The sequence below is a fragment of the Pristiophorus japonicus genome, chromosome 22, assembly GCF_044704955.1.
Source record: "Pristiophorus japonicus isolate sPriJap1 chromosome 22, sPriJap1.hap1, whole genome shotgun sequence".
NCBI lineage: Eukaryota > Metazoa > Chordata > Chondrichthyes > Pristiophoridae > Pristiophorus > Pristiophorus japonicus.
The window spans coordinates 6,298,931-6,324,483 of NC_091998.1; the positions used below are offsets into that span (position 1 = coordinate 6,298,931).

A 25,553-nucleotide genomic window follows, 5' to 3' on the forward strand; every position below is an offset into this window, starting at 1 on the left:
TGACATCCTTAATAATTGATTCCATCATTTTACCCACTACTGAGGTCAGGCTGACCGGTCTATAATTCCCTGTTTTCTCTCTCCCTCCTTTTTTAAAAAGTGGGGTTACATTGGCTACCCTCCACTCCATAGGAACTGATCCAGAGTCAATGGAATGTTGGAAAATGACTGTCAATGCATCCGCTATTTCCAAGGCCACCTCCTTAAGTACTCTAGGATGCAGGCCATCAGGCCCTGGGGATTTATCGGCCTTCAATCCCATCAATTTCCCCAACACAATTTCCCGACTAATAAAGATTTCCCTCAGTTCCTCTTCCTTACTAGACCCTCTGACCCCTTTTATATCCGGAAGGTTGTTTGTATCCTCCTTAGTGAATACCGAACCAAAGTACTTGTTCAATTGATCCGCCATTTCTTTGTTCCCCGTTATGACTTCCCCTGATTCTGACTGCAGGGGACCTACGTTTGTCTTCACCAACCTTTTTCTCTTTACATACCTATAGAAACTTTTGCAATCCGCCTTAATGTTCCCTGCAAGCTTCTTCTCGTACTCCATTTTCCCTGTCCTAATCAAACCCTTTGTCCTCCTCTGCTGAGTTCTAAATTTCTCCCAGTCCCCAGGTTCGCTGCTATTTCTGGCCAATTTGTATGCCACTTCCTTGGCTTTAATACTATCCCTGATTTCCCTAGATAGCCACGGTTGAGCCACCTTCCCCTTTTTATTTTTACGCCAGACAGGAATGTACAATTGTTGTACTTCATCCATGCGGTCTCTAAATGTCTGCCATTGCCCATCCACAGTCAACCCCCTAAGTATCATTCGCCAATCTATCCTAGCCAATTCACGCCTCATACCTTCAAAGTTACCCTTCTTTAAGTTCTGGACCATGGTCTCTGAAATTACTGTTTCATTCTCCATCCTAATGCAGAATTCCACCATATTATGGTCACTCTTCCCCAAGGGGCCTCGCACAATGAGATTGCTAATTAATCCTCTCTCATTACACAACACCCAGTCTAAGTTCTACCCACAGTTTATCAATATCTGATCCAGGTGTAGGCTTTAAGCATATTTGTTGTCAAAAGACTTGGGCACCCTTTTGGATTGTACTGCAGGCCGCATTGTGCTCAATTAATTTTCTTTAAATTGTTTTTGTTTGGGCGGAAGAAATAAAACCCGTAAATAGTGGGTTCGAGAGGTTTTACGGGAATCACAGCAGGGATCGTATGGGAGCAGTCTGTGTGTTTGAGCACCATCACAGACATCGGTAGCATCGTGCTTATCATAGAATCATAGAGAATTACAGCATTGTCACGTACAGGTGCAGCGTCCAAACTCCGTTCTTCCGAGATCTGGACTGTTCCGGAATTCGAACTCCGGACCGATTGGTGGCAGGGTCGTCCAGAATCCGTAAAATGTTCCGGAATCCGAACCTTGCCGACCTCGAGGGGCCGCCGCTGCCCAACATCAGGCCTCGCCTCACCACCTCATCTCGCCGGCCCGCCCAAGCAACTCCACGGCGGGGCCCATCCGAACACCTCCACGGCGGGGCCCGCCCGAATACCTCCACGGCGGGGCCCTCCCGAACACCTCCACGGCGGGGCCCTCCCGAACACCTCCACGGCGGGGCCCTCCCGAACACCTCCACGGCGGGGCCCTCCCGAACACCTCCACGGCGGGGCCCGTCCGAACACCTCCACGGCGGGGCCCTCCCGAACACCTCCACGGCGGGGCCCTCCCAAACACCTCCACGGCGGGGCCCTCCCGAACACCTCCACGGCGGGGCCCGCCCGAATACCTCCACGGCGGGGCCCTCCCGAACACCTCCACGGCGGGGCCCGTCGGAACACCTCCACAGCGGGGCCCGTCCGAACACCTCCACGGCGGGGCCCGTCCGAACACCTCCACGGCGGGGCCGTCCCGAACACCTCCACGGCGGGGCCCTCCCGAACACCTCCACGGCGGGGCCCGTCTGAACATCTCCACGGCAGGGCTCACCCGAACACCTCCACAGCGGGGCTCACCCAAGCACCTCCACGGCGGGGCCCGTCCGAACACCTCCACAACGGGGCCCGCCTAAGCACCTCCATGGCGGGGCTCACCCGAACACCTCCACGGCAGGGCTCACCCGAACACCTCCGCAGCGGGGCTCGCCCGAACACCTCCACGGCAGGGCTCACCCGAACACCTCCACGGCGGGGCTTGCCCAAACACCTCCACGGCGGAGCTCACCTGAACACCTCCACGGTGGCGGGGCCCCACTCGGTGACCCGAACAGCTCATCGACGAGTACCCCTCCCCCCCCTCCCTTCTGGCGTTCCGAAATCCAGAAATACCTGAACCTGGTGTTTCCAGATTCATGATGTCAGAAAGACGTTCCAAAGTCTGGCAAAACGCAAAATCCGGAACGGCCTCAGTCCCGAGGGTTCCTGATTCAGGACGCTGCACCTGTACCACAAAAAACACGTAAGTTGTGTTATAGGACTGGTGATCCAGGGGCCTGGATAGATGATCTGGGGATGTGAGTTCAAATCCCATTACGGCTGCCGGGGGAATTAAAAATTGAATTAAATAAATTTACAATAAAAAGCTAGTGTCTGTGACCATGTAATTACCGGATTGTTGTAAAAGCCGTCTGGTTCACTAATGTCCTTTAGGGAAGGAAATCTGCCGCCCTTACCCGGTCTGGACTATATGGGACTCCAGACCCACAGCAATGTGGTTGACTCTCAAGTGAGTGAAGTACAGTTAGGGACGGGCAGTAAATGTTGACCTTGGTGACACCCACATCCCGTAAATGAATGAAGATAATAAAAAAATCACGCAAGGGTGGGATGTGCATTTGATCCTCATAAGATCACCATTTGTACTGCAGTCAGCAAGAGCTGAACTGATACTAACAGGATCAGGTGGGTTGTCTTCACTCAGCAACGTCTCGCTTCTCTCCCAATGAGCTGCCAAGAGCAACTCTGGTGTTAACCTGGGTCAACCCCCACTCCCTTTGGTGTTCCAGTTAGTCGTACATCTCGTCACTGGGGCGGTGGGACCTTGTCCGAGGGAGGACCTGGGCCCACGGGGTTCTGGCCTCGCCAGAAGAGGAAGAGGATGAAGAGGTTTGAAGAGGGTGAGGTTGGCGCGCCCATTTTCTCGTTGCTAAAGGTTTGGATGTTTCCTGTGTTCGTGTACATCACCTTCACCTGTGACGTGTCCTCAGTATCAACAGTAAAGGTGCAAATACCTTCTTTTATTTAAAATAATGTAAAATAACAAGGCTGGGTCTCTTTTCTCTGGAAAAGGGAAGGGTGAGGTGTGACCCGATAGAGATCTTTAACATTATGAAAGGGTTTGGTAGGGTTGACGTAGCGAAGATGTTTCCTCTTATGGTGGAGAACAGAACTAGAGGCCATCAATATCAGATAGTCACTAATAAATCCAATGGGGAATTCAGGAGAAACTTCTTTACCCAGAGAGCGGTGAGAATGTGGAACTCGCTGCCACAGGGAGGGGTTGAGGCGAATAGTGTAAATGCATTCAAGGGGAAGCTGGATAAACACACGAGGGAGAAAGGAATAGAAGGATATGGTGATGGGGTGAGATGAAGAGGGGTGGGAGGGGGCTGGTGTGGAGCATAAACACCGGCACAGACCCGATGGGCCGAATGGCCTGTATCTGTGCTATAAATACTGTAACAACATAAAAAGCTCATCTTGTCAAATGTGTTATAAATATATTCAAGCATTTGAGTAGACCTTATGACCTAGATGTTTGCTGTGAGGAATGGTCCACATGCTATATCTTCCTCAGTGTCTGCCCTCAATTACAGGTGCCCACAGCGTGATCTACCCTGTATTATTACTTAATCTTTTTTCACAGCAATGCTGCATGAACATTTTAGATATCTGTCTGTCTGGTGACGAGAGCAGGGCAGGAAGCCTTGAATCAGTAACCCCCTGTGCAATCTGTTAATGGATTTTAGTTTTGATTAGACAGCTTCTCTCACACGACGTGCTTTTGACACAGATCCTCCAATCGACTCCCTCCTGCATATCAATAACGAGCTAGTTCTATGCTAATCTCTCCTTTAATATTTTGGCCTGAAATAACTGCGAATATTGGCCGTGTTATTTAAAGTTATCCTTCGTTGCAGTGAGAACAAACCTGTTACAAGTTGTGATTTAAATTAGGCTGTGGATGGAAAGCACTTGGAACCAATGGCTTAACTGTGCGCTGCAATAAGAACATAACATAAGAAATAGGAGCAGGAGTCGGCCATTCGGCCCCTCGAGCCTGCTCCGCCATTCAATAAGATCATGGCTGATCTGATCTTCGCCTCAATTCCACTTCCCTGCCCGCTCCCCATAACCCTTGACTCCTTTATCGTTCAAAAATCTGTCTATCTCCACCATACATACATTCAATGACCCAGCCTCCACAGCTCTCTGCGGCAGAGAATTCCAAAGATTCACGACCCTCTGAGAGAAGAAATTCCTCCTCATTTCTGTTTTAAATGGGCGATCCCTTATTCTGAAACTATGCCCCCTAGTTCTAGATTCCCCACGATGGTAAACATACTCTCTGCATCTACCCTGTCAAGCCCCCTCAGAATTTTATACATTTCATACAGAATTTTATACATTCAATTAGCTCACCTCATTCTTCCAAACCCCAGTGAGTATAGGCCCAACCTGCTCAACCTTTCATAAGAACGTAAGAACATAAGAAATAGGAGCAGGAGTAGGCCATATGGCCCCTCGAGCCTGCTCCACCATTCAATAAGATCATGGCTGATCTGATCATGGACTCAGCTCCACTTTCCTGCCCGCTCCCCATAACCCCTTATCCCCTTATCGTTTAAGAAACTGTCTATTTCTGTCTTAAATTTATTCAATGACCCAGCTTCCACAGCTCTCTGAGGCAGCGAATTCCACAGATTTACAACCCTCTGAGAGAAGAAATTTCTCCTCATCTCTGTTTTAAATGGGTGACCCCTTATTCTAAGATCAAGCCCTCTAGTTCTAGTCTCCCCCATCAGTGGAAACATTCTCTCTGAATCCATCTTGTCGAGCCCCCTCAGAATCTTATACATTTCGATAAGATCACCTCTCATTCTTCTGAATTCCAATGAGTAGAGGCCCAACCTCCTCAACCTTTCCTCATAAGTCAACCACCTCAATCAAACTAGTGAACCTTCTCTAAACTGCCTCCATAGCAAGTATATCCTTTCGTAAATATGGAAACCAAAACTGCATGCAGTATTCCAGGTGTGGCCTCAGTAATATCTTATATAGCTGTAGCAAGACTTCCCTGCTTTTATACTCCATCCCCTTTGCAATAAAGGCCATGATACCACTGGCCTTCCTGATCACTTGCTGTACCTGCATACTATCCTTTTGTTTCATGCACAAGTACCCCCAGATGAGCTGTACTGCGGCACTTTACAATCTTTCTCCATTTAAATAATAATTTGTTCTTTGATTTTTTTTCTGTTAAAGTGCATGACCTCACACTTTCCAACATTATACTTCATCTGCCAAATTTTTGCCCACTCACTTAGCCTGTCTATGTCCTTTTGCAGATTTTTTGTGTCCTGCTCACACATTGCTTTTCCTCCCATCTTTGTATTGTCAGCAAACTTAGTACATTACACTCAGTCCCTTCTTCCAAGTCGTCAATATAGATTGTAAATAGTTGGGGTCCCAGCACTGATCCCTGCGGCACCCCACTAGTTACTGGTTGCCAACCAGAGAATGAACCTTTTATCCCGACTCTCTGTATTCTGTTAGTTAGCCAATCCTCTATCTATGCTAGTATATTATCCCTAACCCGGTGAACTTTTATCTTGTGCAGTAACCTTTTATGTGGCACCTTGTCAAATGCCTTCTGGAAGTCCAAACACACCACATCCACTGGTTCCCCTTTATCCACCCTGTTTGTTACATCCTCAAAGAATTCCAGCAAATTTGTCAAACATGCCTTCCCCTTCATAAATCCATGCTGACTCTGCCTGACCGAATTTTGCTTTTCCAAATGTCCTGCTACTGCTTCTTTAATAATGGACTCCAACATTTTCCCAACCACAGATGTTAGGCTAAGTGGTCTATATTTTCCTGCTTTTTGTCAACCCCTTCATCTCAGGAATCAATCTCAAGAACCTTCTCTGAACTGCCTCCAATGCAAGTATATCCCTCCTTAAATAAGGAGACCAAAACTGTACGCAGTACTCCAGGTGTGGTTTCACCAACACCATTACCACAGGGATGACCTTTCAAATCTCACAAGACACCCAGCGTATCTGTATGCTATATTTTAACAGTTAGGGGTCAGGGTTCAAGCTGAGACCTCGGTGTCTAGCTGCGGCAGTGGTTGAGGTGAGTGTTGGAAGATCTCACGATGCTCGGCGTAGCAGAGCAAAAGAGATCTTCTAATATTTGGTCCCTTTATCCAACACCGCCAGAAATAAACCACTCTCCAGATTAACTGGTCGTCCACTTCGACGCTGTCTGTGGGATCTTACTTTGTATAAAATGGCTGTTCTGTGTGCTCACCCGACAACACCGCATTTCAAAGTCACTAATTAGGAGAAATTTTAACTCTGTTTCTCCACACACACACCCTACTTTTGTAGGAAAGGAGCGGGCCAGCTGTTAAAATGCACAGCTCCATTTCCCACTGATTCCGCATTTTAACGCCACTGCTTCTGGGGTGAAGACAAGACTCCGGCCAGAATCCGTCAGCAGTCTCGGTAATAAACGTTCCGCTCCGCCCCCCCCCACCCCCCCTTCGATGTTAATTATTCAGCAGAAACAGTCGCTGGGAGATTCTGTTATTTAAAGAAAATGACACAGCACCGCCCAAACCCGCGATCTCTACCGCCTAGAAACATATAAAATTCTTACAGAGTTTGACAGGGTAGATGCAGGGAGGATGTTTCCCTCCGGGCTGGGGAGTCTAGAACCAGGGGTCACAGTCTCAGGGTAAGGGGTCGGCCATTTAAGACGGAGATGAGGAGAAATTTCTTCACTCAGAGGGTGGTGAATCGTTGGAATTCTCTACCCCAGGGGGCTGTGGAGGCTCAGTCTTTGAGTATATTCAAGACAGAGATCGATAGATTTTTGAATATTAAGGGAATCGAGGGATATGGAGATAATGCAGGAAAGTGGAGTTGAGCTAGAAGATCAGCCATGATCTTATTGAATGGCGGAGCAGGCTCGAGGGGCCGAATGGCCTACTCCTGCTCCTGCTCCTAATTATTATATTCTTAGAAGGACAAGGGCAACAGGCGCATGGGAACACCACCACCTCCATGTTCCCCTCCCAGTCACACACCTTCCTGACTTGGAAATATATCGGCCGTTCCTTCATCGTCGCTGGGTCAAAATCCTGGAACTCGCTCCCTAACAGCACTGTGGGAGCACCTTCACCACACATGTAATGTATTTGCTTCATGGGTTCTTAGCTTAAGAATTCATAGCCACACATTGCTATTAAAAATGAGTTGGTTTATTAGCAAAAGGTTTAACAATCACACGACACGTTACCAGTTCATCCACCAGGCTCACAACCACCTGCCTCATCGTGGATTCCCCCGAACCCAACTGGCTGGGGTTTTATTGAGTCTTGTGAACATCACGTGACTGGCTAAGCCACTCCCAACTCAACAGCTCTACAACTATTTTAAAGTCACTTTAAATCAAATGCCCTCTTTTTGTAAGGGCACAAAAAATCCACAAATTAACTAACAAACTTTGCCTGTTGAAATGATGCCCTCCGGTGCCCATCTCTCGCGGAAGGCCGCGAGCGTACCGGTGGACACCGCGTGCTCCATCTCCAGGGACACCCTGGCTCGGATGTAACTGCGGAAGAGAGGCAGGCAGTCGGGCTGAACGACCCCCTCGACCGCCCGTTGCCTGGACCGGTTAATGGCACCCTTGGCCAGGCCCAGGAGCAGTCCCACGAGGAGGCCCTCAACAGCTCGACAAACCTGTGCATACATTGCAACAAGGAATGCAGCGATTCAGGAAGGAAGCTCACCACCACCTTCTCGAGGGCGAGTAGGGACAGGCAATAACTGCCGGCCTTGCCAGTGACGCCTACATCACCAGAACGAATAGAAAAATGTCACTTGTTTTCCATATTTTATAAGCTGCCAAAACTGCTCCAACACCTTAATCCATGGGTGTTCAGTATTAATAGGCTTTGAGATGACAATCTGACCAACCAGTACAGCTTAGGACTTGAAAAAAATAAATGAATCTACTTCATAACAACAAGTGCAGTAATCCTATAATTATCGCTAAGTGGTCCTTCAAGGTTGGCCTTTGACCTCACGTCAGGTCATTAGCTGCAGAGAGTGAGGCCCTGTGAAGCTGTGAGTGCAACAAGATGACATACCCTGTGTATGTTAATAAAGTGTCAGCTGTGGCTCAGTGGGCAGCACTCTCGCCTCTGAGTCAGAAGGTTGTGGGTTTGAGTCCCACTCTAGAGAGTTGAGCACAAAAATCTCGGCTGACACTCCCAGTGCCGTGCTGAGGGAGCACTGCACTGTCGGAGGTGCCGTCTTTCAGATGAGACGTTAAACCGAGGCCCCGTCTGCTCTCTCAGCTGGATGTAAAAGATCCCGTGGCACTGTTTTAAAGAACAGCAGGGGAGTTATCCCCGGTGTCCTGGGGCCAATATTTATCCCTCAATCAACATAACAAAAAAACAGAATATCTGGGTCATTATCACATTGCTGTTTGTGGGAGCTTGCTGTGCGCAAGTTGGCTGCTGCATTTCCCGCATTACAACAGTGACTGCACTTCAAACGTACGTCATTGGCTGTAAAGCGCTTTGGGATGTCCGCTGGTCGTGAAAGGCGCTATATGAATGCACGTCTTTCGTTTTAAACTGGTGTCACCCATGTGGGACATAAGTGGAAAGGGTGCATTTTGGAGTTTTACCTTCAGGAATCGCATGCAGTGTTTTTCAAGAGCGTTATCTTGCAGTGACACAGCTTGGCAGATGCAAGAGGCATCGGGAGCGCTGCTTCCAACAAATTCTATGCTCTGTACAAGGAGGGCAGCTTCCCGCTTGCCCTGCCACGTGTACAGGTTTTACGCAGAGGTGCATGTTTTTTTTTGAAGGGTGACACATATCGCTATCGCTCCATGAACAGTACAAACTCCTGGGTGCAGTGGTATAGTCTCGGCATTGCACCGCATCGCTTTACTTCAGTAAGTGTCGATACTTTCATAGCTGTTTCAGCGTGTAATTTGCCTTTTAACAATCATTCTCTGGCAATGTCATAATTAGGCGACTCAGTTGCCTGAAGTCGTTGCAAGGTGGAGCTGTTTGCAGAGGGCCGCGGTGCTGGTACTTGGCGTTGTGTTAATTCGAACGACCCCTCCGTCACTCACTCTTGGATTGCAGCAAATCCTGAAGCATCTTCAGCTCTGCTAGCCATCTCGCAAAACGCTGCCGTTTGTGTGTTTGGATAAAGCGGTGTGTTACGCAGAAGAATGGATGCCTAAGAGTAATTACAAGGCACTAACCTAATCAGTGGCTTCCTCGGTAATAACACAGAGGCTCAACTGGCTTATAATCACCACCTGAAGTCACATAGTTAGGTTAAAGCTTTGAAATGGCTCCTGCCTGCCTGTTGACTGTAGTTCCTGCAGCCTTTGTTCTCTGTGGTTTGCTTGTGTCAGACACCGTCTGTTATTGCGTTTCATGTCCTTGACCCTTGATTATCTTCGCAGAAAAGGACTAAAAGATTTTGTGTTAATTTGTTCGTTCCTGGGATGTGGGCATTGTTGGCAAGGCCAGCATTTATTGCCCATCCCTAATTGCCCTTGAGAAGGTGGTGGTGAGCCGCTGCAGTCCGTGTGGTGAAGGTGCTCCCACAGTGCTGTTAGGGAGGGAGTTCCAGGATTTTGACCCAGCGACGATGAAAGAACGGCCGATATATTTCCAAGTCGAGATGGTGTGTGACTGGGAGGGGAATGTGGAGTTGGTGGTGTTCCCATTCCCCTTGTCCTTCTAGGCGGTAGAGGTCGCGGGTTTGGGAGGTGCTGCCGAAGAAGCCTTGGCGAGTTGCTGCAGTGCATCTTGTAGATGGTACACACTGCAGCCACGGTGCGCCGGTGGTGGAGGGAGTGAATGTTGAAGGTGGTGGATGGGGAGCCAATCAAGCGGTTGCTTTGTCCTGGATGGTGTCGAGCTTCTTGAGTGTTGTTGGAGCTGCACTCATCCAGGCAAGTGGAGAGTATTCCATCACACTCCTGACTTGTGCCTTGTAGATGGTGGAAAGGCTTTGGGGAGTCAGGAGGTGAGACACTCGCCGCAGAATACCCAGCCTCTGACCTGCTCTTGTTGCCACAGTATTTATGTGGCTGGTCCAGTTAAGTTTCTGGCCAATGGTGACCCCCAGGATGTTGATAGCGGGGGATTTGTCGATGGTAATGCCGTTGAATGTCAAGGGGCGATGGTTAGACTCTTATTTTTTGGAGATAGTCATTGCCTGGCACTTGTGTGGCGCGAGTGTCACTTGCCACTTACCAGCCCAAGCCTGAAAGTCGAAAGATTATGATATGATAATTGCAACTTTAGTGAGAAGTAATCAGTTGTTTACTGCTGGAAGATTATTTTCCAATCGACTCTGCATGCAGAATAATATAGAAACAGGAGGAGGCCATTCAGCCCCTCGAGCCTGTTCCGCCATTCAATTAGATCATGGCTGATCTGTACCTTAACTCCTTCTGCACACCTTGGTTCCGAATCCCTTAATACCCTTGCCAAGAACAGTTTCAGGTCTGTGACCCTTCGTCAGAACTGGAAGTCCAATTCTGAATACCATTCTTTGACTAATCGTCAAAGAGGGAAGAGCTTGCTTTTATAGGTCACACCACTTGGGAGCATCACAAATCACTTCAAATGCTTTGGGACAGATTTTGACTCAGTGAGTTTGTGCAAAGCGGGTGATAGTGAATCGCCAGCCCCTTTTACATCTCTCCCGATCTTTAATTCCAATGACAGTTGTGGCTCAGTGGGCAACACTCTCGCCTCTGAGTCAGAAGTCCCACTCCAGGAACTTGTACAGTAGCACAAAATATCTAGGCTGACATGTGCAGTGCAGTGCTGAGGATGTGCTGCACTGTCGGAGGTGCCGTCTTTCGGATGAGATGTTAAACCGAGGCCCCGTCTGCTCTCTCAGGTGGATATAAAATATTCCACGGCACTTATTTTGAAGAGCAGGGGAGTTATCTCCGGTGCCCTGGGGCCAATATTTATCCCTCAATCAACATAACAAAAAAAATAGCTTAACTGGTCACTATCACATTGCTGTTTGTGGGAGTTTGCTGTGCGCAAATTGGCTGCCGCGTTTTCTACATTAAAACAGTGACTGCACTCCAAAAGTACTTCATTGGCTGTAAAGTGCTTTGGGATGTCCAATGGTTGTGAAAGGCGCTATATAAATCCAAGTCTTTTGAGAGCTCTGCTCGTTGCTACCAAGCCTATAGAGTGTTGCCAAAGTCAGACCACAACAAATCGGGAGATTTGGAGATAAACAGTAGTCCAAAATGACTGGGGTGATGATATTTTCAACCCCTGTGACACGGTGAAAGAGCTGAGCGTTATTTTTTGATTACCTCCGAATTTGAAAGAGACTCGACAATTTGACCCTGAAGAAATATTTTTCTTCTCCCATATTCTGGTTTTCTCTCTCCTTGTTTACAGGCCCCAAGGCCTGACTGCAATCCATTGGACATAGATCAAAATAAAAAATAAAACACCTGTGAACATTTGGGAGGGAATCAGAGAGGCGGGACCTATTCGGTGATATTTTGCCCTGTTTTCAAGCAGCAAATGTATTTTTGGGCACTTTCCACACCGCCCGCCCACAGTCCTTTCCTCCACAAATTATAGTTGTAATCGCTCAACCAATGGTGGCCGTGCCTTCTGTTGCCTGGGCCCCAAGCTCTGGAACTCCCTCCCTAGTCCTCTCCACCACCACTCCCCCCTCCCCCCCCCCACACCTCTCTTTCCTCCTTCAAGCTCCTTAAAACCTACCTCTTTGAGCAAGCTTTTGGTCACCTGCCCTAATTTCTACTTATGTGGCTCAGTGTCAAATTTTTTTTGTCTCATAATGCTCCTGTGAAGCGCCTTGGGACGTATCACTACGTTACAGGCGCTATATAAATACAAGTTGTTGTTGTTGTGAGAGAAGATAAGCTTCTAGACCTATCTTGCTATCTTGCCACATTTCCTACATTGCAACAGTGACTACACTCCCTGCCCACCCTTTCCCTCAACGACTATCTGTCCCACCTGTGACAGAGACTGTGGTTCTCATATTGGACTGTTCAGCCACCTGAGAACTCATGCTAAGAGTGGAAACAAGTCTTCCTCGATTCCGAGGGACTGCCTATGATGATGACATTTCAAAAATACTTCATTGGCTGTGAAGCACTTTGAGACGTCCGGTGGTCGTGAGGGGCGCTACATAAATGCAAGTCTTTCTTTTACTCATGTTGGTGAAGCCGGGGTTGTTCTCCTTGGAGCAAAGAGGAGATTTGATAGAGGAGTGCAAGATTTTGACGGGTTTGGATAAGGTCGACAGAGAAAGGCTGCTCCTATTAGTTGATGCTACAAGGACTAGTGGTCACAGATTTAAGGTTTTGGGCAAGAGATACGGGGGGGGGGGGGCATGTGAGGAAGAACATTTTTACGCAGCGAGTGGTAATGATCTGCAACTCGCTGCTGACGAGGATGGTGGCAGCGGAGACAATCAATGATTTCAAAAGGAAATTAGATCGGCACTTGAGGGAAATAAACTTGCAGGGCTCCGGGGTTAGACCGAGGGAATGGGACTGACTGGATTGTCCTACAAAGAGCCGGCATGGACTCGACGGGCTGAATGGCCTCCTTCTGTGCCATGATGACTCTATGATGTTCCATAATTACTTTCCCTTACCACCACACACTTTAATGGTGACTGAAAGGACAGTTGATTGATTGGCTCTGCAAAACAGCATTTAACTTTGGAGTTTCTGTTGCTTTGGGTTCATTCATTGTCCTCTCCCTCGCTGCAGGGGCAGGTATGTCTCTTGGGCATTGATTCCTGTTCCATAGAAAAAACATAAGTGGAAAAGGATGAAGGTCAGTTGCGCTGTGGCTGTGGGAGCTGGTGGGCTGGTTACTCCAACATCTCTGGGACAATTGATTTTGATTGCTTGTGCTTTCAGCGTTGTGATCAAGCACATTCATTACCACAGACATTTATTAGGCAGTCGTAAAATTAGTACATTATCTCTGAATTTAATAAGCACAAGAGTCTCATTTTGTCAGCAATTCATGACCGCCATTTATGTCGGGCTCTGTTCATTAAAGCTCTGCTGTTATTTATGGTCGCAGGGCAGATGCTGCAACGACTGGTAACGTTTGCTTGACGGCCTCAGCGATGTTCCACCGCTGATGGCGGCCCACGGCGGCCGATTGTCATGAAACTGTGGCATCGTTCCACCGTTGACGCATTCGCTTGGGGCCAGGGTGGGTCGTGGAGCCCGTCTTTGATTTGTGTGATCGGCCAGCAGGTTAGCTGAAATGGAAAAAAAAAAGAAACTTGCATCTTATCGAAACATATAAGATAATGAGGGGGCTCAACAAGGTGGATGCAGGGAGGATATTTCTACGCATCGGGGAAACTAAAACTAGGGGACATAGTCTCAGAATAAGGGGCCGCCCATTTAAAACTGAGATGAGGAGAAATTTCTTCTCTCAGAGGTTGTAAAACTGTTGAATTCTCTGCCCCAGAGAGCTAAGGAGACTGGGTCATTGAGTATATTTAAATCAGAGATGGACAGATTTTTGAGCGATTAAGGGAATAAAGGGTTATGGGGAGTGGGCAGGGCCCAAGATCAGTTCAGCCATGATCTTATTAAATGACAGAGCAGGCTTGAGGGGCCGAATGGCCGACTCCTGCTTCTATAGCGCCTTTCATGACCAGCAGACATCTCAAAGCGCTTTACAGCCAATTTGGAGTGTAGTCACTGTTGAAATGTGGGAAACACGGCAGCCGATTTGCACACAACAAGCTCCCACAAACAGCAATGTGATAATGACCAGATAATCTGTTTTAGTAATGTTGATTGAGTGTCAAATATTGGCCCAGGACACTGGGGAGAACTCCCCTGCTCTTCTTCAAAATTGTGCCATGGGATCTTTTCCATCCACCTGACAGGGCCTCAGTTTAACATCTCATCCAAAATACTTCCAACAGTGCAGCACTCCCTCAGGAGTGTTAACCTAGATTTTTTTTATGTTCAAGCTCCTAGAGTGGGACTTGAACCCACAACCTTCTGACTCAGAGGCAAGTGTGCTGCCCACTGAGCCACAGCTGACACTTGCAAGGCATGCGAACTCGCTTATAGACAAGGCAGCCTCATCTCTTTCCCCCTCCCAATCACATGTTGCAGTAAAAATCAACCCCCGTGTTGCCTTTTCTGCCTCGCTCAGGCGCAGTGACGTTTTAAAAAGCATTTTGACTTCTTCATTTGGCGAGCCAATGTGCACTGGACAAGGTAGCAGAGAGGGAAACTGGTGCAAAGACATGTGAGATGGCGATGGGGAGGTGGGGGAATTGGGCAGGGCAAACGGAGGCTATTTTCTGCTTACCTTTGAGCACGGAACACAGCCCGCAGAATAAACGAGCTGCCTGCAGAGCTGAAGACTGCAATTCCGTTGGATTCAGCATCCTCTTCCCAGAATGAATGTGGCGTCTGGAAGACAGCATTGAGGCTCTCCAGAAAACTTGGCCCAAACCCACAGCTGCTCCAGCCATACGGCTCCTCGAGGCAGCCAAGGGGCAAGCGCAGCAATTTTCCTCTCTCCTTGGCCCTCTTCTCCTCGCACCACTGGCACAAGCGACTGTCCCAGGATAAGTCCTTCCTGGGAAGGTTGCCGTGAGAGTCAGTGGCTGCCGTCACTGCCCACGCCTTTGCTGGACCTGAGCCATTGTCCACACTTCAGCTGCTGTGGTTAGAATGACACAGGATGGAAGGAAGCCATTTGGCCCATCGTGCCTGTGCCGGTTCTTTGAAAGAGCGATCCCATTAATCCCATTCCCCCTGCTCTTTCCCCAGAGCCCTATAATAATTTTTTTACAAATATGGCAAACAGGACTGGGGACCCTAACCCTAACCCTAACCCTAAATGCATTTCCACAGGGAGATGGTGGGGTGATTGCATCGTTAATATTGTCAACGGGGAGGGAGCTGGAAAAGGGCCGGGTGCAAGTTCAGTGTTTTACATACTGTAATGTATTTGCTTCATGGGTTCGTTGCTTAAGAATTCATAGCAACACGTTGGTATTAAGCACTAGTTGGTTTATTAGCAAAAGGTTTAACAATCACACTACACATTACCAGTTCATCCTCCAGGCTCACAACCACCTGCTCCATCGTGGATCCCCCGAACCTAACTGGCTGGGGTTTTATTGAGTCTTGTGAGCACCGCGTGACTGGCTGAACCACTCACAACTCAACAGCTCCACAAACCTGTGAACATACTCACAGGGGCATACATTGCACATAGGATTACATCGGATAAATAACACAGAAACAGGCCATTTGGCCCAACCAGTCCATGCCGGTGTTTATGCTCCACTCGAGCCTCCTCCCGCCTTTCCTCATCTAACTCTATCAGCATAACCCTCTATTCCCTTCTCCCTCATAAACTTGTCCAGCCTCTCTTAAATGCATCGATACTATTCGCTTCAACCACTCCCTGTGGCAGCGAGTTCCACATTCTCACCACTCTCTGGGTAAAGAAGTTTCTTCTGAATTCCCTACTGGATTTCTTGGTGACTTATATTGATGGCCTCTAGTTATGCTCTTCCCCACAAGTGGAAGCACTCTCTCTGTGTCTACTGTTACCAGAACCTTTCATGAATTTAAAGACCTCTATTACTTTGTTCTGAAGTAACAGACTATGTCCAGGGCCTTTGGTTCATGGGGATTGAAGATGCCAAATTCCAATTTTGTTGCTCAACGTTCAACTTTGGAGACAACCTCTACAGAACCTAAACTGCGAATGAAGGGGTACAGTTCTCATTTGTGGGGGGTATAGCGGGTAGAACTAGACTGCGAGTCATCAGGGTGGCAGTGCTGAGTTAGGAGAATGGGGAGACTGCTGAGTTACACAAGGGGAGTCTACACTACAACAACAACTTGAATTTATACAGCGCCTTGGAACATACTAAAACATCCCAAGGCGCCTTACAAAAGCGTAACCAGACAAACATTGACACCGAGCCACAGAAAGGAACATTAGGGCCAGTGACCAAAACTTTGGTCAGAGAGGCAGAGTTGATATCGTGCGATCAGGCAGGTCGAAGGACCCTGCTCGATTTTCTGATGTTCGCTGCACAAAGGTACACCAGTGCTCTCGCGCCTCACCCCAACTGCTCCCACTTTCTTTACAGTTATTTGTTCCTGGGATGTGGGCGTCGCTGGCAAGGCCAGCATTTATTGCCCGTCCCTAATTGCCCCTTGAGAAGGTGGTGGTGAGCTGCCTTTTCGAACCGCTGCAGTCCCGTGTGGTGAAGGTGCTCCCACAGCGCTGACTTTGTCGTAGCGGTTTGGTACAACTTGAATTTATACAGCGCCTTGAACATAGTAAATGTCTCGCTAGGCCATTTCAAAAACTGTTAAGAGTCAACCGCATTGCTGTGGGTCTGGAGTCACATATCGGCCAGACCGGGTAAGGGCGGCAGATTTCCTTCCCTAAAGGGCATTAGTGAACCAGTTGTGTTTTTTTTCCAACAATCCGGTAGTTTCATGGTCACCATTACTGCCACCCGCTTTTACATTCCAGATTTATTTAATTAACTGAGTTTAAGTTCCCCAGCTGCCATGGTGGGATTTGAACTCATGTCTCTAAATCATTAGTTCAGCCTCTGGATTACTCCAGTGCAGTGCTGAGGGAGTGCTGCACTGTCAGAAGGTGCCGTCTTTCGGATGAGACGTTAAACCGAGGCCCCGTCTACTCTCTCAGGTGGACGTAAAAGATCCCACGGCACTATTTCGAAGAGCAGGGGAGTTATCCCCGGTGTCCTGGTGAATATTTATCCCTCAATCAACATAACAAAAAAAAAAAGATTATCTGGTTATTATCACATTGCTGTGTGTGGGAGCTTGCTGTGCGCAAATTGGCTGCCGCGTTTCCCACATTACAACTGTGACTACAGTCCAAAAGTACTTCATTGGCTTTAAAGCGCTTTGAGACGTCCAGTGGTCGTGAAAGGCGCTATATAAATCCAAGTCTTTCTTTCTTACTAGTCCAGTAACATAACCACTATGCCATCGTACCCCTATTTGTGTTGCGTAGCTCACTGGGACCCTCTCCGGTTGAACCCGTCTGAAGGAACCAACGTACAGCTTGGTTCAGGCTTGAGCTGGCCAGCTTTGTACGCTGGGCTGCTGTTCCACACTATCCCCAGGGGGCCTCCCCAAGATGTTGTTTCTGCTCAAGGTCAGCAAAGTACGACCATTAGACCTAATCGACGCGTCCCTCTCACCCACCCCACCCCCCTTCACCCCCATCCCCCGGACTCACGCACTTCGAGGAGAGTGAGCAACATATTTCTCAGCCCTATTCCTGTTCCCCCAACAGCAGTCATGTCCGTGATAATGTGCTGACCACGGCATCTGCAACGAGGTAATTAATAATCTGTGACTTCCCAGAGCAGCATATGGTCTGAGACGCATTGCTCACACACAGAGAAATAAGTGCAAATCCAGAAAAAACCCAGCTGTCAGAAGCTTGCTGAGCTGCACGGCGAGAGCCTGTATTGTATTCTTGTGAAAGTATGAATGCGGCTTCAAGACTGAGGACATCACCATCATAGGCAGTCCCTCGGAATCAAGGAAAACTTGCTCCCACTATTAACATGAGCTCTCAGGTTGCTGAACAGTCCAATACGGGACTTACAGTCTCTGTCACAGGTGGGGCAGATCGTTGAAGGAAAGGGTGGGTGGGACTGGTTTGCCGCACGCTCCTTCCGCTGCCTGCGCTTGGTTTCTGCATGCTCTCGGCGACGAGGCTCGAGGTGCTCAGCGCCCTCCCTGATGCACTTCCTCCACTTAGGGCGGTCTTTGGCCAGAGACTCCCAGGTGTCGGTGGGGATGTTGCACTTTATCAGGGAGGCTTTGAGGGTGTCCTTGAAACGTTTCCTCTGCCCACCTTTGGGCTGAAGACATCACAAAGAGCAGAGTTGATCGGAATGGACTGCAGACTGCTTGAGGGAGGGCTGCAGCATAGATTAAATGCAAGGGATTTAGGACAGAGAGCAGCAGAAACCATTTCACACAAAGGATTGTGAGCAGGACTAGGGTTTCGTGCTTGAAGCCGAGACTGCGTCAAGTTGAGGAATAGGTCGATGGGCGGTGCGAGGAATGGGGATTAGCGGGTGTTGAGAAGGGGGTTTTGGGCACATGGGGTTCGGACTGTGAGCCGTGCGATCAATCGGCAGCGTGGGATCCCGGGAACGCTGCACTGCCGATTGGCCGCACAGTTTGTCAATGCAAAAACCGCGCATGCGCAGCATTTTGAAGGGGCCACGCGGTGGCAATAGAAGTTACAGCGATCATTGATTGGGACTGCTGCTCATGTGGAGGATGGACAACAACATGGACTGCTTGGATCGATCGGCCTGTTTCCATATTGCAATTTCTCAGGGGTGGTCGGCAGACCCAGACAGAAATGGGGATAAAAGGGAGGGAAGGGGGTCTTGAGAGAGAAAGGCTTGCATTTCTATAGCGCCTTTCACGACCACCGGACGTCTCAAAGTGCTTTACAACCAATGAAGTACCTTCTTTCTTTCCTTCCAATTAAGAAGCACGAGAAAAGAAGAGACAGATTGTAAGGTGGTCCTGAGGGTGAGGAGAGAGGTTGTAAGGAAGAGCGTTTGGGAGGAGTACTCCAGAGAGCTGAAGTCCAACATAATCCCATAATATTGCTTTGAATGCTGAGCATCCAACATTAGACAGCACTTGCATTTGCATAGCGCCTTTCACAACCTCAGGACGTCCCAAAGTGATTTATTTTGTGCCAGCCGTGGCTCAGTGGGCAGCACCCTCGCCTTTGAGTCAGTAGGTTGTGGGTTCAAGTCCCACTCCAGTGACTTGAGCACATAAATCAAGGCTGACACTCCCAGTGCAGTACTGAGGGAGTGCTGCACTGTCGGAGGTGCCGACTTTCAAATGAGACGTTAAACCGAGGCCCCGTCTGAGTGCTCAGGTGGATGTAAAAGATCCCGCGGCACTATTTCGCAGAAGATCAGGGGAGTTATCTCTGGTGTCCTGGCTAATATTTATCCCTCAATCAACATAACAAAAAACAGATTATTGCTGTTTGTAGGAGCTTGGTGTGTGCAAATTGGCCGCCATGTTTCCTACATTACAACAGTGACTACTTCGTTGGCTGTAAAGCACTATGGGACATCCTGAGGTTGTAAAAGGTGCTATATAAATGCAAGTCGTTTTTTTCTATCTTTCTTTACACTCAATGTGATAATGATCAAATTATGTTTTTTAGTGATGTTTATTGAGGTATAAATATTGGCCCAGGACACCGGAGAGAACTCCCCTGCTCTTCTTCAAAATAGTGCCCATGGGATCTTTGACATCCACCTGAGAGGGCAAACGGAGCCTCGGTTTAACGTCTCAGCCGAAAGATCGTGGGCACAGGGAGGTTTGCTCTGTTTGACCCAATTTGCTCAATAACCTCACTGAAGTTCGCTGTTCGAGTTTGGGGGCGGGGGGGGGACTTTTGTTTGTACAAGAAAGTGAAGTGAGCCCGTGAAAGAAAGATTATTGCCTGGCTAATGGAAGCTGTCAGAATCTGCTGGATTCGACCTTTTCATGCAGCGTGTTGGCTTCCAGCCTTAGCTTTGAGAAACTGCAATGGCGCCGGTCTTTATTTACTTATCGTTGGTCCTTGCTGTGCCCGAGAGCATCACTGCGTTCAGTCACGCTCAACGCTTTAGAACCTGACTTGACATCGAATCCGTTGGGAAGGGGGACGAGAGGGAAAGCGCTCGATATGCAGTTAGTCTCGGAGGATCAAGCCTGGTGCTTTTCACCGAGCAGTTGACACTGTACAGAGTTGCCTCTCTGAACCTCCCGACGGTTCCTGGGGTGAAAAGGAATGTTTACAGCATGTGTTGCGAGTTTGATGGTAAGCGCTGGCCCCGCTCGTTGACCGAATTCCTTCTAAACATGTCACCGCTCCAGTGCAAAGGTCATTTTTCCTGAGGGTGAAGCTTCCCTCTCTGCTTTCTAAGGCTCTCGTCTCCCTTTTCTTTGGCTCGGCCAGTGCCCTTCCCCCCCCGTCTCCTGGGTAAGAGGATGAGCGGGGGAGCCTGCTCTCAGGCCTGTGCCAGTACAGCCCTGAAACAGGACTCGAGGAACTGCGTTAGACTGGCCCAGGATAACCCGACACTCAGATTTCCCCTGACTAGATGCAGTAAAAACCGTAGCCCCCCCCCACCCTGTATATTGCTTCAGGAGCACAGCACAGGCTCACCACAATTATTGTTCTTTATTCATTCTCGGGATGTGAGCATGGTGTCAAATTTTTATCGCATGAAGCAGAGAAACAGGCCATTGGGCCCAACAGGTCCGTGCCGGTGTTTATGCTCCACACCAGCCCCCTCCCATCCGTCTTCATCTCACCCCATCACCATCTCCCTCGATTCCTTTCTCCCTCATATGCTTATCTCGCTTCCCCTTAAATACATCTATGCTACTTTTTTTATTGGTTCCTGGGATGTGGGTGTCGCTGGCAAGGCCGGCATTTATTGCCCATCCCTAATTGCCCCTTGAGAAGGTGGTGGTGAGCCGCCTTCTTGAACCGCTGCAGTCCGTGTGGTGAAGGTGCTCCCACAGTGCTGTTAGGGAGGGAGTTCCAGGATTGTGACCCAGCGACGATGAAGGAACGGCCGATATATTTCCAAGTCAGGATGGTGTGTGACTGGGAGGGGAACGTGGAGGTGGTGGTGTTCCAGAATAAGGGGCAAAGCACTTAAAACGGAAAAGAGGAGGAATTTCTTCTCTCAGAGGGTCGTGAATCTTTGGAATTCTCTGCCCCAGAGAGCTGTGGAGGCTGGGTCATTGAGTATATTTAAGGTGGAGATAGACAGATCTTTGAACATTAAGGGAGTCAAGGTTTATGGGGGAGTGGGCAGGGAAATGGAGTTGAGGCCAGGATCAGATCAGCCATGATCTTATTGAATGGTGGAGCAGGCTAGAGGGGCCGAATGGCTGGCTCCTGCTCCTATTTCTTATGTTCTTATGTTCCCATGCTCCCGCTGTCCATCTAGGTGGTGGAGTGTGATGGGCACTTTCAAAACTTTTACATTGATGGAAGTTAGATGTACATGTGTTTTGGCTACAGAAATTTCATAGGCTGCTCAAAGCAAATTTTGCATTATTAAATATTAATTCAAAAAATAGACATGAATAAGCACCTAATGCTGCATAGGATTTACAGAAAGCTTCCACACCGCTCAATAAATGCCCCGTTTACCAGCATTATACTATGCCTGTCCCGTCACTTGTAATCGTCTGATTTTGAATACGGAAGCGTATTCTGTTTTAGCTGCTCAAACAGCCACATCAGCCTTTTGTGAGTTTAAAAACAGCTGATCTTTCCTAGGAGATCCCCGCGTACGGCCAAAACCACGGAGTCCTTCCTGAAACTAAGTGGCTTGTGTCAGCTTGGCTCGGTGACCACCTCTTGAGTCAGCAGGTTGTCAATCGCGGTTCTATTTCCAGAATCTAGGTTTTCGCTGCTGTGGGAGTGCTACACAACAACAACAACTTGTATATTTCTATAGCGCCTTTAACGTAGTGAAACGTCCCTCTGCGCTTCACAGGAGTACTATGTGCTCAATGAATTTGACACCGAGCCGCATAAGTAGAAATTAGCGCAGGTGACCAAAAGCTTGGTCAAAGAGGTCGGTTTTAAGAAGCGTCTTGAAGGAGGATAGAGAGGTAGAGAGGCGGAGGGGTTTAGGGAGGGAGTTCCAGAGCTTGGAGCCCAGGCAACAGAAGGCACAGCCCCAATGGTTGAGCGATTATAATCAGGGCAGAATTAGATGAGTGCAGAGATCTCAATGGGAGTGGGGTGGGGGCATTGTGGAGCTGGAGGAGATTACAGATAGGGAGGGGCGAAGCCATGGAAGGATTTGAAATAAAGGATAAGAATTTTGAAATTAAGGCGTTGCTTAACCGGAAGCCAATGTAGGTCAGCGAGCACAGGGGTGATGGGTGAGTGGGGACATGGGCAGCCAATTTTTGGATCACCTCAAGTTTACTTCGGAGTTTACACTGTTTACACTGTCGAAGGAGCTGTCTTTCCGATATCATGGGATCACACCTGGAGTACTGCACGCAGTTTTGGTCTCCTTTTCTAAGGAAGAATAAACTTTGCTTGGAAGCAGCGCAACGAAGATTCATTAGATTGATTCCTGGGATAAGAGGGCTGTCTTATGAGGCGAGATTGTGTAGAATGGGCCTATACTCTCCGGAGTTCAGTCGGATGTCATCTCATTGAAACATATCAGATTCTGAGGAGATAGATGCTGGGAGGGTGTTTCCCCCGGGCTGGAGAGTCTAGATCAGGGGGCACAGTCTCAGGATAAGGGGTCGGCCATTTAGGACTGAGATGAGGAGGAATTTCTTCACTCAAAGGGTTGTGAATCTTTGGAATTCTCTGCCCCAGAGGGCTGTGGATGCTGAGTCTCTGAATATATTTAAGGCTGAGATCGATAGATTTTTGGAGTCTCGGGGAATCAAGGGACTTGGAGATCAAGCAGGAAAGTGGAGTTGAGGTCGATGATCAGCCATGATCTTATTGAATGGCGGAGCAGGCTCGAGGGGCTGTATGGCCTACTCTGCTCCTAATTCTTTTGTTCTTATGTTCTTATGTCAAGGAGGTACAACCTGCCTGTTCTGTCGGCTCAGGTGAGATTCCATAATCCTATTCGAAAGAGATGAAGGAGTTCTGACCAAACTCGTCAGTGTCAGCTGTGGGCAGCACTCTCTCGCCTCTGAGTCCGAAGGTTGTGGGTTCAAATCCCACTCCAGGGACTTGAGCACAAAAATCTAGGCCGACACTCCCAGTGCAGTGCTGAGGGAGTGCCGCACTGTCGGAGGTGCAGTTTTTCAGATAGGAAGTTAAACCGAGGCTCCATCTGCTCTCTCGGGTGGACATAAAAGATCACATGGCACTATTTTGAAGAAGAGCAGGGGAGTTAACCAGGGGTGTCCTGGCCAATATTTATCATTCAATCGACATAACAAAACAGATTATCTGGTCATTATCACGTTGCTGTGTGTGGGAGCTTGCTGTGCGCAAATTGGCTGCTGCATTTCCCACATTACAACAGTAACTACACTCCAAAAGTACTTCTGCAGCTGTGAAGCGCTTTGAGACATCTGGTGGCCGTGAACGTCACTATAGAAATGCAAGTCTTTCATTTGTAAACTCCCTCCCTCAACCAAACACCACCAGGAAGGGACTGATGGCGACTGGTCTCACGGTGGTTCTGTGGAATCCCGTCATGTGCAAGATGGCCACTTCCATCACCTGCGGCTCGACTCGTCGGTGCACTGCAAAATAATTCATCGTCAGTCAAGGCTCTTTGAGATGTTTGCGAGACGTGAGAAGTTGGGACACAAAAGGATAGTATGCAGGTACAGCAAGTGATCAGGAGGGCCAATGGAATGTTGCCTTTATTGCAAGGGGGATAGAGTATAAAAGTTGGGAAGTCTTGCTACAGTTGAGGCCATACCTGGAATACTGCGTGCAGTTTTGGTTTCCATATTTACGGAAGGATATACTTGCTTTGGAGACAGTTCAGAGAAGGTTCATTAGGTTGATTCCGTGGATGAGGGGGTTAACTTATGAGGAAAGGTTAGAAACATAGAAACATAGAAAATAGGTGCAGGAGTAGGCCATTCGGCCCTTCTAGCCTGCACCGCCATTCAATGAGTTCATGGCTGAACATGCAACTTCAGTACCCCATTCCTGCTTTCTCGCCATACCCCTTGATCCCCCTAGTAGTAAGGACTTCATCTTACTCCTTTTTGATAGGTTGGGCCTCTACTCATTGGAATTCAGAAGAATGAGAGGTGATCTTATTGAAATATATAAGATTATGAAGGGGCTTGACAAGGTGAATGCAGAGAGGATGTTTCCACTGATGGGGGAGACTAGAACTAGAGGGCATAATCTTAGAATAAGGGGCCGCCCATTTAAAACTGAGATGAGGAGAAATTTATTTTCTCAGAGGGTTGTAAATCTGTGGAATTCGCTGCCTCAGAGAGCTGTAGAAGCTGGGACATTGAATACATTTAAGACAGAGATAAACAGTTTCTTAACCGATAAGGGGATAAGGGGTTATGGGGAGCGGGCAGGGAAGTGGAGCTGAGTCCATGATCGGATCAGCCATGATCTTATTGAATGGCGGAGCAGGCTCGAGGGGCCGTATGGCCGACTCCTGCTCCTGTCTCTTATGTTCTTAAATGCAGTGCTTCCTTTGATTAAAATGTCAGCATTGTCTGTGGAGGGGAATGTTTTGCAGTCAATTTGAGAGAAGTTGAGGCTATTATCCACCAGAGAAGCCAAACACGATGAGACAGCTTTCCGGCACCTTCTGCATCCACAGTGTGACACTTGTTCTTCCCGAAGCGCGCACTACAATCGTGCTAGGAAAGGTAGGGTGAAGCGGTTCTATTCTCACTGGGATACGGACTGACAAGCCTTGACGAAGACAAATCATGTCCCTTTCCAGCGGTGACAGTGTCCTCTATCTGTTATCAGGTACCAGAAGAAATGCAAGCTGAAATGGCACTCCCCTGTCAGAATCTCCAGGCTCGGCTGTCTGCTGTGCATAAGTAATATTTCCTTCCCTTTCACAGATGCCTCTCAGTGTTGACATTACTTAGAATTTGAGCTTATTTTTGTACACTAGGGACATTTTCTGGGCACCTAAGGGAATCAAGAGATATGGGGATAAGAACATAAGAATTTGGAGCTTGAGCGATCCAGACTTGAGCCTGCTCCTCCATTCAATAATATCATGGCTGATCTTCTACCTCAACTCCACTTTCCTGCACTGTATATCCTCAATATCCAAAAAACCTAATGCTCTCTATCTTGAATATACTCAATGACTGAGCCTCCACAGCCCTCTGGGGCAGAAAATTCCAAAGATTCACCACCCTCTGAGTGAAGAAGTTTCTCCTCATCTCAGTCCTAAATGGCCGACCCCTTATTCTGAGACTGTGACCCCTGGTTCTAGACTCCCCAGCCAGGGGGAAACATCCTCCCTGCATCTACCCTGCCAAGCCATGTTTCAATGGGATGAGGCGGGAAGTTGGAAGTTGAGGTCGAAGATCAGCCAGGATCTTATTGAATGGCGGAGCAGGCTCCTATTTCATGTGTCCTTTATTTCTGTGAACCTTGGGGAGTGCATTTTACAGCATCTCGTTTCTATGCGGAAGCCCTG

General features: G+C 48.4%; 1 protein-coding gene across 2 annotated transcripts in view; it reads left to right on the plus strand.

The window, feature by feature from the left end:
• Positions 1 to 25,553, plus strand: part of unc5b (unc-5 netrin receptor B) — a 277,925-nt gene that overhangs the window by 117,367 nt on the left and 135,005 nt on the right. The gene's annotated exons all lie outside the window — the stretch shown is intronic.